Source organism: Canis lupus, chromosome 13, assembly GCF_011100685.1.
Source record: "Canis lupus familiaris isolate Mischka breed German Shepherd chromosome 13, alternate assembly UU_Cfam_GSD_1.0, whole genome shotgun sequence".
NCBI lineage: Eukaryota > Metazoa > Chordata > Mammalia > Carnivora > Canidae > Canis > Canis lupus.
This window is the reverse complement of record NC_049234.1, coordinates 32,216,927-32,229,513: the sequence shown is the minus strand read 5'-3', so window position 1 is coordinate 32,229,513 and position 12,587 is coordinate 32,216,927. Positions and strand designations below refer to the sequence as shown.

General features: G+C 44.2%; 1 long non-coding RNA gene across 1 annotated transcript; it reads right to left on the bottom strand.

Moving 5' to 3' along the window:
• Window positions 1-3,225: 3,225 nt before the first annotated feature.
• LOC119864789 lies at window positions 3,226-6,764 on the bottom strand. Its single transcript, XR_005368320.1, has 3 exons — window positions 5,601-6,764; window positions 4,400-4,682; window positions 3,226-3,322 (listed from the first exon to the last, which is right to left on the bottom strand). It is a non-coding gene; the product is annotated as an uncharacterized LOC119864789 (long non-coding RNA).
• Between the last annotated feature and the right edge of the window lie 5,823 nt (window positions 6,765-12,587).

Sequence of the window (12,587 nt, the reverse complement as noted above, 5' to 3'; positions counted from 1 at the left end):
GCTTGGTGTGTTGGATGAACCAAAGCAAGGCCTTTGGACTAGAACAGAGTGAGGAAGGAGACCATCATAAGAGGTGGGGTCAAGGTGGGCTTGGGTGGCCAAGGTTCTGCATTCGGGCAGTAAAGTCCGTTCTGGACCCCAGCCCCTGGGGTGAGGCTGCCTGGGTCAGGACTGATTCAGGAACTGTATTCAGTTGGGTCTACAGGAGGAAGATGGGGTGCCTACAACTGATCGGCTCGGGGGAAGGCAGGAGCAGACGAGAAGGCTTAGGCTAGGAGTTCTCAACTCTGTCCGCACGCTGGAATCTCATAGGGAGCACTTAGAGTACTGAATCCCTGGCCTCACCCTCAAAGATTCTGACCCAGCCGGTCAAGGGTGCAGCCTGGAGGTCTATGTGCTCTCTTAATGGTTCTGAGGGGCAGTCAAGATTGGGAAACGGCATTAGACAACACAGAGGAGGGAAAAGATGTGGCAAAAACACATTTCATAATAATAAAAGAGCTCTCAACCCCAAGGGCTTCCATTTCTCACCATGGACTAGATGTTTCCCGAGAACCTGTGTGCCTGACTCTAAAATACTTCCCAGTTCTGTGACTCTGAATAAGACACTCAACCTGCCCTCATGCCTGGGAGGCTGGGCAAGCATGGCACCACTAGCAGAATGGGGATCTAAAGGCCTACACCCTCTTGTTCTGCTCTGTGACTCCAACATCTTACAATGCCACCCATGGGGGATTTAAAAATTGGGCCTCCAAAGCCCCTATGTGCCAGTCTGACGTACTGAGACCAGGCGGTTGTGCCTTTCATGGGCCTTCCGCATTGTTCTGCACACACGACTCCCTACCTCCCACCCTCAGCCTTCAGTGCCTGCTGGGGCTCATTCGTTTAGATGCCCACCTTCCTCTTTCTATTGTGAACCACCTGAGGGCAGACACCATATGCTCTGTCTAGATTCTTTACCTTCTCTGGGTAATGTGCTACAAGCCACTGGGGCCATTGCATGCACATTGTCGAAGAAGCAGGCCACGTTGTCCCCCTTTGGTGATCTTAAAACTAAAAGGACCTCAAGAACTGGTCTAATATCTGACAAGTCAGGATACAAAGGCCCAGAGACATTACTTACTAGCTACCCTTACACAGGGCTTTTCCATTTGCATATTCACATACATTTTCTGATTTACTGTCCAGTGCCCCCTCCCTCTGGTGTGATGGGGTTCTTCACACGATCCCCACTATGTAAGTAAGAAAGCTGAGGAGCTAAGTGCCTAATGAACTTGTGTAACAGCTTAGTGAGAAAGGGAGTCGGGACCCAACCTAGACAAACTGACAAAAATACTGTTTTCCCCACTACCCAAGGCTCCCCATGCCATGATCATGACCCCAAAGCTCACCCTTCTCATAGTCACACTGTTTCTTATTCTCTCTCTTTTTTTAAAAGATTTTATTTATTTATCCATGATAGACACAGAGAGATGCAGAGAGAGAGGCAGAGACACAGGCAGAGGGAGAAGCAGGCTCCATGCAGGGAGGCCAACATGGGACTTGATCCCAGGTCTCCAGGATCATGCCCTGGGCTGAAGGTGGTGCTAAACCGTTGAGCCACCTGGGATGCCCTGTTTCCTATTCTCTAAGCCAAATCTCTCCCTTCACAATACAAACCAGATTCTTTGGTTTCTATACATCAGGTTAATCTCTCTTTAAAAAAAAAAAAAAAAGTAAATTCAATTAGCCAACATCTAGCACATCATTAGTTTCAGACATAGAGTTCAGTAATTCATCAGTTGCATATAACCCCCAGTGCTCCTCACATCATGTGTCCCCCTTCATGCCCATCACCTAGTTATCCCATCCCCTCACCACCTCCACTCCAGCCACCCTCAGTTTGTTTCCCAGAGTTCAGTCTCTGGTTTGTCTCCTCTCTGATGACTTCCCATTCAGTTTTCCTTCCTTTCCCCTAAAATCCTCAGCCCTGTTTTTTATATTCCATATATGAGTGAAACCATATGATAATTGTCTTTGTCTGATTGACTTATTTCACTCAGCATAATACCCTCTAGTTCCATCCACGTCAATGTAAATGGTAAGCATTCACCTTTTCTAATTTGAGTGATCTTGCATTGCATGCATGACATGGTCTTAAGGAGATTTCAAGGGAATATTTGGAATTAAGAACAAACAAGCAGGGGCATCTGGTTGGCTCCTGGTTGTCCATAGAGCAGGCTACTCTTGAACTGAGGGCCATGAGTTCAAGCCCCAAGTTGAGTGTAAAGATTAATAAAAGAAGAAGAAGAAGAAGAAGAAGAAGAAGAAGAAGAAGAAGAAGAAGAAGAAGAAGAAGAAGAAGAAGGAGAAAACAGAAAGTCAAACTCATAAGAATAGAGTAGAAAAGTGGCTGCTAGGGTCTGGAGGGTGGAGGAAACAGAGAGGTTGGTAAAAAACACAAACCTTCAGGAATAAGATGAATGAAATCTGGGGATCTGAGTCACATGTTGACTGTAGTTGACCACACGGTATTGTAACACTGAAATTTGTTAAGAAGGTAGAACTTAAATGTTCTCACCAAAATCAATCAACCAACCAACCAATCAATCAAATTTTAATAAGTGAGGTGATGGGTGTGGTCACTAACTAGACACAGAGGTCCCTTCACCGTGTCTACAGGGATCAAGTCATCACGATGGCCACTTGCAGTATCTTACCATCTTATTTGTCAGTTATACCTCAATAAAGCAGAAAACAGGAGGCCAAGCAAGCCTTGGAGAATTAGCATCAGGGAAAGAAATGGAGACCACTTCCTGCCAGTGGCGCTTTGCCTTCATGCCAGCAATCCGCCAGCGCCTGAGATGTCTGCCGGGCAGAGCTCGTTAACCAGGGCTGGGGATGTGCATGCCTGGCATGGAGCATAATTTATTTCACTTTGGCTCCATGTCTCCTGCAGATTGAGGCTTTCTTTACATATTATATTTTGCATCTTAAAAATACACAAGACGATGATGTGTTTTGTGAACTTTTTTTTTTTCATCAGGCTAATGTTGAGAAAACCAATCTGACTCCCTGCCCCTATCCTCCACAGCTGTGAAATCACAAATCCGACATAATAATAGTGTTCTCCTTAAGGATTCACCCAAGCATTTCAGCCAGCCTGGTGTACCAATAATGAAATTTGCATTGTGCTTACAGGGCTGTTTTATTGATATAAATGGACTTTAGTATCCAAGTGAGTGAGCAGTAGATTCCTCTGTCTTGGTGCATGTGGGCCTCTTGTTTGATCCTGTGTCCCTGAAGGCGGATGGCGACAGCATGCGTGGTCAAATATTCAGATCTTAGAAAACAGAGAGCTCACGATGAGGCTGCTTCCCTGCATTGCAGGAGACATGTGCTGCTGCCTTGATGTCTTTGAATCTCACAGGGTCCTGAAGATCTAAATGTGAGTTCCCCGCTCTCCCCAGATGTGCCACCACCCTGCAGGAGAGGCTCCCCACCTGGCTAGATCCCCGGACCAGCCAGCTGTGCCCCACCCAGACCCCAACCTGACATGTTTCATCTCCCTACCACCCAAGGAATTACTCCAACAAATCAATCACATGGTCCCATAGGAGCCAGGTCTACCTCATCCACTTGTCACTGGCCATTGTGTCTCCCACAGCCCCTGCTGGCTCACTTTTCTTCCCCAGGACAACCTCTATGTGGCCTTGCATGGAGTAAGGTGTCTGCCCTGGGCTCTGAGTGTATATAACTAATAAAATACTGTCAATCTCATCTTTCCACTGTCCCTTTGTTTGGCCATCATGTAGTATTAGGGCAGAGGAGCCCTCCCTCACCAATGGGGTGAACAGAAGGCAATCAAAACTTCCCTCTGCAAAAAATCCCCCATGATTCAAATTTAGTTGCATTAATGGATGGAGAACAAGAAGTGTGGCCATCCTGCCTGTACTCATCTGGTCAAAGTGCTTCTAGAACCCAGTCCAGGCCTAAAGATCAAATACTTATGGAAAGCAATCAGCAGATAGGAGCATGCTCAGAACACTGCCATCTGCTTATGTGGGTAAGAGAGGGCCAGGGGGTCAGACTCAGACTGGATTCCTTCGCTCAGTTGTAAGTTGGGAGAGAAGGGGCAAGACTTTCAGCAGCAACTGCCTGGTGCAAAGATGCTAAAGCTATCCTGAGCAAGGTGGGATAGGAACTGTGTGATGTGATATATACTCCAGGACCCAGATGAGGTCATGGTTTCACTGAAGCCTTACTGCTGTTTGGTTTACACCCACCGTGCTTACTCTGCTTACTCTGCTTCTGTGCAGGTTCTCCTGAAAGCACATCCTTCATAAACTACCCTCCACCCCAATCATCTCAGAGAGTCTAGAGGACCTGAATGAATTAGCATCCAAGGGGCATGCCTTACTCAGGTAAAGAAATAATGCATCAGAAGCTGAAGATGGGTGGACAGAGGCAGAAATCAGGTACCATATGTTAAACAAGAAGGGACACCAGATTAGCCACCAGACTAGCCTCACTATCTGAGGATTTGTAGCCTGAGAAGCTAATGCGCCTTCACAGAGAATCTGTACAGGGCCACCAGGACCCTGTGGTAGGAAGCAGGGTGTGATGGACCAGAGCCATCAAGACTGAGAATGTGATCATCTTGATTCATTCAAGAGTATTTGCTGGGAATCCAAGCTGATTACCTTAGAAAAGAAAAGAAGCAGATTAGCTGACTTATAATACCTAAACAATATCCATCAGGAAGACATTAAAAATGTTCTTTGGGATTCCATATGGGTAATTTGGATCAATATATGGAATGAGGTGAGGACCAGTTCGGGCTTGGTTTAAGCAAGATGGCTGTAAGAATCTTAACCATGCAAACATGGCATGGCCCTCTCAGGAATTAGTGAGTGTTTGATCACTGGAGGTGGAGCAGAGTTTGTAGGGACATTATTCAGGGCATGGAAGCACCTCTTAGGGAGGATGTGCATTCCATTCAATAAATCATAGTTTCTTCCTCTCCTCTCAGCCCCACAAAGTGCTTGAGCAAATAGACCAATGCTTCCAGTTCCAGTGCCATTTATTTCCCTTGGGGTTTCTTTAATACTTCCAAAAAATTCTACAGGAAAAAAACATCCAAAATAAAGAGTGCCCTAAAACAGTGAATACAGCATCCATAGAGTTCAGATTTTTTTAAAAATTGAGTAATCAAGGTAGGACAACTAATTTATTATTTTGCTAATACAGATCACTTTTCATTACATCAATTTAAAAGAAGTAAGTTGGTACCGTTACATTGACAGATTTGCTGTGAACAGGTGAAGACTTAATGACATACTCATCTTGGTTCACAGACCATTATTTGGAAACATTTGCTCCAAAATAATATGTCCACTGAAGTCTCACCATCTTTCTGATTCTGGCTTTCACAATTTAGAGAATATATTAGGTAATTCAAGGAGATCTCTTTCAAGTTTTCAAAACTGAATTCAACATCCCAGCAATAATAGTGTCAAGACTGTTAGAACTGTATTTAGTTCCATGCCATACCTCACAAATCATTAATGCATTTGAGTTTATAAAGCATTTTCACATCCATTATTTCATTGGGTGCTCACCATTGTCCCACACTGGTAGGTAGAATGGTGTCATTCTTGCATGTTGAGTGTGCCTGGGGCTCAGGTTAGGTATGAAATGAGCACAGTTGTGCTACTGTAAGGAGGGGAGTAATCCTCCTCTTATCTAGCTACATCTGCTGAGTGTATGGGGTGCACTCATCCTTGAGAAATGACCTCATAATGTGAACATGGAACCTGCCTGAGTGGATGGTGTAGCCAGGGAGGGAAAGTACACACCAGGGAGGGAGTGGACCTGGTGTTCTAGCCAGAGGATATGGGAGTAATCAGGGAAGGCTTCCCAGAGGAGGGTCAGGTCAGGGAAGGGAAACAGCAAGTATTATGGCAGAAGGTACAGCCAACAGGAAAGCCTACAACCAGAAAGCCCAAGTCAGGCTGCTCCTGAGCCAGACACTCTTCCCTTCTTTCTTCGCTTACCTCATCTGCCTGCTGTCAGTGAGAATGCTGCTTTGTTGGAGGAAGATTCTCTGTCCCTAGACTACATTAACAATTTAGCAATTTTGTTCCCCATCATTCTTTTGTAACACCAACCACTCTTTATCCTTTGCTTCACTGTATTGGAATGAGGTCTTTATCTGGGTCTCTTCCCCAGCTGACAGGTATGCTTATTCTTGTTCATCTGTGTATGCCCAAGGCCAACCATTGTAGGGACAAATGATCAAGAAAGACATGTCTTCCAAAGAGTTTGAGTGGTTCATAATTATTAGGAGGACTGAATCCAGAGTTTTAAGCAGTCTCTGGTCAGCTTTGCAGTTCAGAGCAGCAACATGGAGGACGGTGGACTGGCCAGACACATAAGAGGCTGCTACAGTGAACTAGATGGACATTATTGAAACCTCAGACTGGGCACTGGTGATGTGGAGTTCAGTCAGTGGGGAAGAGTGAAAAACTACTGAGGGAACAGACTTTGCAGAACTTATTAGTTTGCTGGATGCCACAGGTCCAGTGGGAGTGGAGGAATCAGGATAGATTGCAACTTGAACACAGGCAGGTCAGGAATGCCATCCAGATGGGACACAGGAAGAGAAGATATGCAGATGTATTAGTTTCCTGAGGCTGCTGTAACAAATTACCAAACTAAGTAGCTTGAAAAAAGAGAAAGTGATTCTCTCATAATTCTGGAAGTCAGAAGTGTTGAAGCAAGTCTTCGTTACAGTTAGTTTCTTCCTAAAGGCTCTGAGTGAGTTTACTACTCATGGTTCTCCAGAGAAACAAGAAATAGGAATTGGCTCACATGCTCATGGAGGCTGATACTTCCCACAATCTCACACCCACAAGCTAGAGACCCAGGTAACTGGGGCTGTAGTTCAACTGGAGTCCAAAGAGTGAAGTCTCAGTCAACAAGCAGAAGAAAACCAACGCCCCAGCTCAGCATTCAGTTGAATTCTCCAACTCTCTTTCTTTTATTCTACCGAAGATCCCCAACTGGAAGATGCCTATTCATGCTAGGGAGGGCAATCTGCCTTACTGAGCCCGTTGGTTCAAATGTTAACCTCTTCCAGAAACACTGTCCTAACAAACCCATAAATAATGTTTAATCAGATAAGTGGGAACCCCAGAGTCAGCAAAGTTGACATGTAAAAATAATCATCACACGGAGAATCTGTGTCATATCTCTTTCCTCGTTTCTGGGGACTCCTAGAATCCCTTAGGTGTTTCTTGATTTGCAAATACTCTGATCTCTGTCTCTATCTTCCTATTGCCTTCTCTCTGTTGTGTCTCTGTGTATCAAATCACTTTCTGCCTTTCTTTTATAAGGACATAAGTCATTGGACTTAGGGCCCTCCCTAAATCCAAGATGATCTTATCTCAAGATCTCTAACTTAACTACATATGGAAAGGCCCTTTTTTTTTCAAATGAGGTCACAGCCACAGTTACTGGGGGCTTAGGATTTGGACATACCTTTTTGGGGGCCACTGTTCAACTCATTACATAGGAGTTTGGAAATACTGGCTCTCCTAGGCCTGTTTTATCCTAACGGCAGGAGATAAAGAATCAAATGTCTGGACATCATTCAAGATAGATTGAAATGGTGAAGATGGTGGGAACTAGAACACCTATCCAAGGGCTACAGAAAAAATCCTATAGGCAGCCAAAACTAGACCAGCTGCACAATTATGCCCAAAAAGATTAGTTAAGACACTAAACTTCCAAAGTTTCTTGCTCAGTAATAAATTTAGTCACGTCACCAATACTTTTGAATCCTCACTGATATCCAAAATAAATCTGGCATGGAATGATATGCCAACCAAGCTGTTGGAACAGTGCTCAGTCTTAGAATTTTGAAGCTAGAAAGGAAAATACTGGCTCAATAATGAGGTGCATTCATCTTTTTCAACAATTTGCGTATGAAAGAATGATTTGCTGAGCAGCTGGGCATGTGAGGTGCTCTGTAATGCTGGAAAACACAAGGGTGACTCAGGTGACCGCTGTCAAGTGGTCATCTCAACCTCAGAACTACTGACAATTGGGTCCAGACCATTCTTCTTTGTGGGAGGTGCCCTGTGCTTTGTAGGATGCTTAGAAGTATTCTTGGAAGCCAGTGGTACCCCTCTCCCCTCAGTGGTGAGAACCAAAAGTATCACAAGCATTGCCAAATGTCCCCTAGGAACAAAATAACCCCCAGTTAAGAACTATTACTGTGTTGCTATAGGGGGTGGCTGGACAGATTTCATAAGCAGAACTCTGGGACTGACTATGCAAAAGAGCATTTGAACAAGGTTCTGGAGGCCCCAGGCTGTGTAGAACAGGGGGAGAGGGCAGAAGGGAGATTGTGGAGGTCCTGAAGATCGTGGGAAGAGTCTGAAAGGGAGTTGGGGTGAGGGTAAAGGAGGCAAGATATATACCAACTCATTCAGAAATCCTTGCTATTTTAATAAAGAGCAAGGCCATACCAGCATTCCTAATATGAAAATCCAGAGTCAGGGCTCAAATCTGTCCTCTTTGCTTACAAATCCAGCACCTTTTCCTACAAGAATGCGGAGCAAGCACTAGTTTAGCCACCAAGCAGCTCTTGCAGATACAGGGTTAGGACTGACACAGTAGACACCCCTAGTGACAGATGGAGTTAAACAAAATAGAGCCCTGCACTGTTTAAAATACAGAGATCTGCACTGAGCCTCTCCTTTTTCTTTTCATATCCTTAAACCACTTGATTTAAATACCCAGCTTTTGCATTAACTCACCAGAATAATTGACATCTCAATGTCTTCCTCTCTTTGTCACCCGTTACTAAATATACATTCTCTTCAGCAAAGTTTTCAGATTGACTGCTCCTGACAGACAACACAGATTTCAACATTTACACAGAAGTTGTCTGTCAAAAAAAAAAAAAAAGAGGAAGAAGAAAAGGAACAGAAAAAATATGCCCTATTTTAGGATGTCTCTTTGCTTAAAACGCAGGAGAGAGAGGAGGGAGAAATCTCTCCCCGTGCATAATAGCAATTTATGCCAGGATACACAGTCTTGCTGGCGAGGTTGCTAAGCAACTGCCTGGCGGCATGTCAAGGGTCAGAGGGAGACAGGAGGTAAAAAGGTACCCAGGCGTGGGCACCGCAGGACATACAGAGACCCAACCCACTCGGGACATCCACTCCTTCCTCTCTCCCTGACAGCTAGTATGACTGGGGGGCGGGGGTGAGTTTGCATCTCAGTGGCCTCAAAGCCCAGAAGGGAGATTCCACACCCAAAGCACAGCTTGGAACACAGCCACGGTGGTTGGCATTTTGTCTGCCGTCTCTCGTGCTATAGACGAGCTCAAGGTTGGGAGTCGAGCAAAGCTTGGTTTCTCCATCTCTAAAGTGGTGATTATCACTGTAGCTACATCCAAGACGGTGGTGAGGATTTTACTGTATTTTCCAGCTGCCTGTACTTGCCTTCTTGACAGCATTCACCGCATTACACTGACATTTCCTCTTCTTTGTCTGCCTGTCCCCAGTGGGACTGTGTACTCCAAGCACAGAAATCACATCTTCCTCATCCATCATTGTTCTGGGACCAGCACATTGCCTGGAAGACAAAAGAGCCTCATTAACTAACTTGATTTTAACCTGACCTGAATCCTGGAGAGTCATGTAAGACCACCTATGCTCAGGTTGCACTCACAGTCATCATCACCAATTGTCCTTGTACCTTCAACCAACCTTCCAACCACCACTTGACCATCTTCACTCCATCAGTACATATGTTCCTACCTCCTGAATGAACCATGACCTCTGAACGATGGTTCCCTCCTCCTGGAAGGAGTTAACTAGTCACTAACTTCTGACTAACTCCTCCTTATCCTCTAAAACTCAACTCAAGCATGGCCTCCTCTATGAAGGCCCTGTGTGAATTTACTTCGCCATCTAGTTCACAGGTAGAGAGGAAGACAATCGGGAATTGAGAGGACCATGGGAAACCTGAAGACCATCCTGGTCTCTCTCTCTCTCTACATATATATATATAGAGAGAGAGAGAGAGCGCTGTCCTCTCATGACCTCTACTATTCCAAGCCTTGGGGTAGTTAGTATTTGGCTTGGTGAAGGTCACACAGAGAGTAAATGGTAGCAGATTTTAGATAAAACCCAATCTTATCTGATCCCGAATTTCCTTCACATGTCATTAAATCATAAATTTCCATCACATGTAATACAAATCATTCATTCATTAATTCTGATCATCATTAACAGTGTAGTAAGCACATACTCTGGACCAGTGGATGAAGGGTATATTCATTAACCCATTCAGTTCAGTCATATGTACATTTGTTCAATGAAAGGCATCATGCCAGTCACTGGACATTCAAAGATGAGTCATACCCCTTGGCCACAGGTTCCTCACAATCAGACACTACAACACAATGTTGGTCTGCTTTGTTGCATGTGTGACGGATCTTATCTCCAGACCTGGGTGATCAGCATCTTCCTGGATATTCCAGGTCTCCAATTCCTGCCTTTAGATACCTGCTGGCTTGGAGCTTGGACCACAGGAGATGGTTTATCTCTTCTTGGTAGAACTTGAGCTCCTTATAGATTTCTTTTTGTTATTGTTGGTTGTCGTTTTTTTTTTTTTATTGAAATTGATTTGACATATAACCTTGTATAAACTTAAAATATACAACATATTGATTCAATTCAGTTGTATATTGCAATGTGATGGCCAGCATAGCAATAGCACTTCTATCATAACACATTATTGTTATTTCTTTTTTTGTGGTTGGAATAATTAAGATCTAGCCTCTTAGCCAGTAGATAAATATAATACAAATTACAGTCTATACTCATTATACCCTGAACTAGATCTCTAGGGCTTACTAACCACTAATCGCCAGTTTGTACCCTTAACCAGTATCTTTCCTATACCCCCATCCCTGGCCCCTGGTAACTACCATTTTACTATCTGTTTTTGTAAGTTTGGGTTTTTTTCAGATTCCACATATAAGCAACATCACGTAGTATTGGCCTTTCTGTATCTGCTTACTTCACTTAGCATAATGTCTTCAAGTTCATCCATGTTGTTGCAAATGGCAGGATGTCCTTCTTTCTTAAAAGCAAAGGCAAATCCTTGTATGTCTCCTAATGTAATTTGCTGCAGTTTGATTACACAAAGGCAGAGCAGAAAATAGCAACTATGGAGTACCCACCACATTCCTTCTCTTGTGAGTCTTTTCCATTTGCTCAGTTAATCTTTGCAACAGTTCTTTGAGGCAAGGACCTTTATCCCTGTCTTCACACATAAGAAAACTGAGCACATAGGGAATAAACAACCTGCCCAGAGCTAGTCACTGGCAGAGCCAATACTGAAGACAGCTTTTCTCTAAAATCCATATTCCTTCCATGCCAGCATGTTGCTCATGCAGACCTCAAAAAGATGGTTCAGAATTCAAGAGACACAGAGTAGCAGGAAGGGGGTGTCAGGGGAAGCAACAAGAGCAAAGGCATCAAGGTACACTGCAGTAAGGACACATGGAGTGTCTGGCATGGCCAAGTCAGAGTGCCAGTGTTGGCTTACACAGAAAATGGAGCTGAAAAATTTTGGGACAGAGTGAGAAATGCCTTGAGAATCCTTTGTAACGAGTTGAGCCTCATGGTTCCATTTTCTCTGCAAGTACCCAACGAAGGAATTTGGTCTTTGTTAAAACCAGACCCAAGTTTCTAGAAGTGGACCTGGGAAGTACACTCATGTTCATGAATGGTACCCTTGTCTCCCCCACAACAGAAGTTCCGTAGCCCTGCTGCGGGTTACTTCACAGCTCCCCGGGTGGGTGTGAATCCATCTCCCTCTGCTTGACCTTGAGCTCCTTGGACATGATTGTGGAATCACCTCCATAAAGCCAGATCCTGGTGCAGTACGCACCCCATGACAGGTGCTAACCCTGTGCTCATTCAGTAAAGTGAGGCACAAACTCCATTGAGTAGGTTAAAAATGCCATTCATCACTTCTATCTAAGTAACAGCTCAGAATCTTTTGAGAAAGCTACCTTATTTGAATAAGTACTTAGTACTTACTATTCTAGTACTTATTTAAACCCTCTTTGGAAATACATGACAGGGGATACAGCAGATAAAGTTTTATCGAGCCCAGAGTGATTTGAAGTGCTTGTGTGAATTTGAGTCCTCTGGGAATGACATCCCACTCGAGGCAAAGAGTAGGTACTCTTGCAGGGTTTGGGGGGTTGAAGAAATCTGAGCTTAGGCTGCTAATTGGGCTGTTCTTAATTATAGTTATTCTTTATGCTAGGGAGTGGGAAGGGGAGGCAGGGAGAGTGAGGGTTTTATTTTTAACAACTGCACTTTCTGTGAGAAGTGTGGCCCCCATTTACAGCAACAAATGGAATTTGTGCCAAGGAGATGCGGCTGAATTATTAAGTGCAAATAATTAGGCCCTTAGTTCCTGGAGTTGGGAAAAGGAGCTTTCTGTGCAGCACAGGGGTGGAGAAAGTACCATTCATTTTGAGTTTTTCATCATTTAAAATGATAATTAGTGAG